The following is a 4427-nucleotide window of genomic DNA, read 5'->3' on the forward strand; positions in this document are numbered from 1 at the left end:
TGGGGTGGAGGGGGGTAGTGAAGACAGTTGATGCTCATATCTTCTAAGAGCTTCATTCAATGGCTAGGTTGACCTTGCTGATTTGAAACATGAACAGGGATCACTCAATTCAATGGTATTTGTTGAATGGAATGGAATTTGTGTTAAAAAGCTCCCAAAGAGATACAGTTAAACCAATAGCAGCAAACCTGCCCCTGGTGAAACCCAGGTGGACCATTCCATTCCTTTGTTCCCATGTTTGGTTCCCATTGCCTTCAAACAGGAAGCCGAGAGCAGACCTTTCAAGTTAAGTAAATTAAAACAAAACAAAACAAAAGAAAAAACCCAGTACATAGCACATGAAGTAGATGACAGTGGGCGAGTGTCAATTTTCACCTTGGAAAGACTGTGGCCAAGAGACATGGGTATAGCACTTCTGCATGATCATCATTCTCTCATGCTTTCTTTCCTGAAGTCTCCCCCCTCCCCCAACTATGGACACACGCACACGGAAGACCAATGGGAGCATTTATTCTGTTTTAATCCACGTCAACCTGTCGAGTACTCTTGAAACACGTCTTTCATCATCTCAGAGGGGAAACAGGCAAGAAAAAGAGAGGGTAGGGTGGAGGGAGGAAAGGGCCTCCAAAAACAAGGAAACTCTGAAGTTGACAGGAAATCAAATCGTTAGTTTAACCTTCAATTTTGGCATCAAATGCTTTGGTCACCACACAATACTGACTCTGTGATTCTGGGCGCTTAGCACCAAGTGCCCAGTTATAAAAGGTAGGCTTGTTGTAGTTTTTTTTTTTCTTTTTCATTTAAGTTCTGACAAAACAGTTCACCATCTCCCAGCACAAACTTGAGAGAGAGAATAAGAGCGAGAAAAGAGAGAGCGGTGGCTTTCTTGTTTTTCTTTTTCTTTTTCTTTTTTTTTTTTAATAATAATAATATGGATTAATCTAGAAGTCTACAGGAACAGAGAGATTCTGGGTAGTGGCCTGCTCAGCCTTGATATGTACAAGTTTTACAACAGAGTTGCTGAAGGACCTTCCGCTGACAGAGGTTGTTCTTTTTGACTAGCATACAAAAGCTGCCCTCGGCCCACGATTCTTCCGTTGCTATTCCATGAATGGCCAGCAAGAAAGGGAGGGGAGTTGGAGACGTAGACAGCATGGTGCGCACCCATGGAAGAAGGTTTTGATTGGTCAGAGAGGTAGATTTGGGGAGGGGAGGGGTCAGAAGAAACCATTCAGGAGCAGTCAACAAGAAGGAAATTTGGTCCACCCCAAGTGATTTCAATCAACAGCATTGTTTCAAGAAGAGATATTGCAGTCCGACAGGGAGTGTGATTGGTATCCATTTTATGAAAAGGAAAAACAAAAAACAGAAGACAAAAAAAACAGATTAGAGAAAGGATAAATCAGAAATCAGTAATAAATACATCAAAGAAATTTCATATTTTGAATTATCTAGAGTCAAAGAATATACAGTCATATGTATTTGAAAGAAAATAAACAAACAAACAAATAAAAAAAACCCATGAATTCCAAACAGCAAGTGAATTCGTTTTGGAAAATCTGGTGTGTCTCCAGTGTTGTCATCTCTGAATGGTTCAACAATGCAAATGATACAGCTCCCTCTTTCACTTTGATCTACACAGTGCCCTCTTGCCTAAATAAGGACTTTACCAGCCTATCAAGATTAGCTCATATGCTTATGAGCAAGGGTGAATTCTATGGCAAGGACAACACAAGGGGTATGGCTTGGATTTTCAAAATCTATTAAAATTCCTGCCTGCCTGTAGCCCAGAATAACTTGAGTTTGGCTTGAGATGTGGGCCTCTTCAAATCTGTATGACTGTCACGGCACTAAATTTTTCTAGAGAAGACAGAGTATCTTTCTCCATACTTTGTGGATGTAGAGACATCTTCCCCACCTTTTTAAAGGCCAAAGATGTGTGCTTAAATGCCTTTGGTACTATGTAACTGTTGGGGATATATTTGTACAGCCTTCAAGGCTCCTTTGCCACGTCTCTCACCCCAGCATTGTGTAGGCATACATCAGAATCAGTTCTAGAGATGGAAACTTCTGCCAAATGATTCCAAAATAGAACCTGAGGTGGTGGTTTTGGTTTCTTCCCAGACTCGTTTCAATTTTATATCTCTCAGAGGAGGGGACATTCATTTAAAGAGGAAAAAAAAAAGCCCTGTATAACTCTTGGGAACAGGACAGACTCATAGACTGTGAGTGCCTTGAGAGCCAGTACCGTCTTTTGTCTTTCTTTGTATCTTCAGACTATCTGGCGCACGTAGATGCTTACCAAATGCTTATTGAATGACATTGCATTTTTTATTAATTTTTGCCTCTTTGTGAAAATTTCAGGCAGAGGTGAAAAGCAGTCAAAGGAAGGGAAAGAAAAAAGACACAATGTCTTCATTATGGTCAAATGGGATTGTCTTTCAAAGTCATGATCCCACTCCCCATATCAAAGCTGTGCTTAACTGATTTGTTTCTAGGATGACATAAGTATATGATACATCACTGCAAGTATGAAAGTTCAAGGGCACTTATTTCTATACCATTCTTTGATGAAGCATCGTAAAACACTGTCAGTATAACTGCATGGACACAAAACTAAGATCCCAACTTGAGCAGAACTTGTCTGTGTAAGAGATGGGAAGTTAATTATAGAATCATAAAATGTCAGAACTAGAAAGAACCTTAGAGTCTAGACACTTTGTACAGAGGAGAAAATCGAGGCCAGAGAAGTGATTATTATTTGCTCAAGGTCACAAGCCACATCTAATATTTGTATTCAGAGAATATCATGACTAATTGAATCAGATTTCAACCTCTCTTTTATTTCCATTTCTTTATCCTTTGTTCTGGGCCATTAGTCTATTTGTTTGGTAATTGGAGAATTTTGTAGCATGTTCTATAGGCATAAAATATTGCAGAATGTAAGTTATTGAATAGGACAGATAAATGTCCTAAAACTAAACGCCAGAGAAATACTTTTTTTTTTTAACACGTGAAGACATACAGATAATGGAACCCAATACAATAAATTGGGAAATTCTTGAATCAGTGTTTTAACAACAAAAGGACCTGTTTCTCCATTTTCTTGGTTATGCATGTTTCAGCTACCATCAGTTTTCCATCCTTATGGAATAAATAGATTAATCTTCTGTTTATAGGTAAGGGTTTTCATTCATTTTATTATTCTATAGTTTAAATTATTACTTGATGATGAATGACAGGTAAGAATACCAGTGGAAAGCTTTTGCTAATTGCTGACAGCACTCTTTCAAACTATCAAAAACAGGAAATCTTATCAGCCTGCCCTGCCTATCACCCCTTTAACAAAATTTAAACCGCATGAGGTTCCCCATTATAGTGATCACAACTGATCACACAGAAGATCAAATTAGAACTCCAGTACTCACCATCCTTACAGATTGCTCCAAGGACGCAGGACCCTGTATCTAAGAGATAATTACTAGGGCAACTGGTACAGTTTCTGTCTCCGGGACCACTGCAGGCCAGACAGCTGGCAGCACATCTAAAAAACAACATAACGACTTATTATTATTTTCTCTCATATGACTCTTAGGAGAAGGCAAGCATAATGATATCTCCCCCAAATTCCCCACTTGGAGATGACACAAAATCTTTTCTTAGGATAATTGTTCAGTTCAACAATATTACAGGAAACATAGCAAGTAGAAATTTCCTTAAATGTTTTCAAGATCTTGCTCATTTGAAACAGAGAAGCAGGACTTCAAAGGCTTCTGAGGATCATAATTCAAGGCCTACTTTTATTCAACAAGCATTTATTAAGTTCCTGCTGTGTTCTAGGTGTTGAGGATATAAAGGCAGAAATGAAACCATTCCTGTCCTCCAGGAGCTTCCATTCTATTGGGGAGAAACAACATACACTCAGATAAGTAAATACAAAAAATATCCCAAATGATGTACAAAGTAATCTAGGGGCTCAGGGAGAGGGTAGTAGTGGCTGATAGGATCAGGATGGGCCTGGTATATGAAGAAGCACTTGGGGTGAACCTTGAAGGTAACTAGCAATTCTATAAGATAGAAGGGGGGAAGAAATCTATTCTAGGCATCGGAAAGAGCCTGGGCAAATAAACACAGACCTTATTAAATGTAACCTTTCCTAATCCCCCAGCTCCTAGATACTTCCCTCCTCCAAACACATGTATTTATTACATTGCCTCTATGCTCTGTGTACTTACTTAAGTGCCTCTTGTCTTCTTCTCTGTTAGAATATAAGTGCTCTGAGGGCAGGCACTGTTTCATTTTTGTCTTACTAGCCTCCCGAGCCTAGCATTGTGCCTGCTACCTCATCACCACCACAAACATTTATTTAATAGTTTAGGTTTTTTTTTTTTCCACTCCTTCTCTTGGAAAACAAAAAAATCATTGAT

The 4427-nt window shown here is 39.0% G+C and overlaps 1 long non-coding RNA gene across 1 annotated transcript; it reads right to left on the bottom strand.

Annotated features, from left to right (window-relative positions):
• Positions 1-494: 494 nt before the first annotated feature.
• On the bottom strand, positions 495-3540 carry LOC114037686. Its single transcript, XR_003568489.1, has 2 exons — positions 3429-3540; positions 495-1100 (listed from the first exon to the last, which is right to left on the bottom strand). It is a non-coding gene; the product is annotated as an uncharacterized LOC114037686 (long non-coding RNA).
• Positions 3541-4427: the final 887 nt, after the last annotated feature.

This window comes from Vombatus ursinus, unplaced genomic scaffold (assembly GCF_900497805.2).
Source record: "Vombatus ursinus unplaced genomic scaffold, bare-nosed wombat genome assembly UNPS02010495.1, whole genome shotgun sequence".
Lineage (NCBI taxonomy): Eukaryota > Metazoa > Chordata > Mammalia > Diprotodontia > Vombatidae > Vombatus > Vombatus ursinus.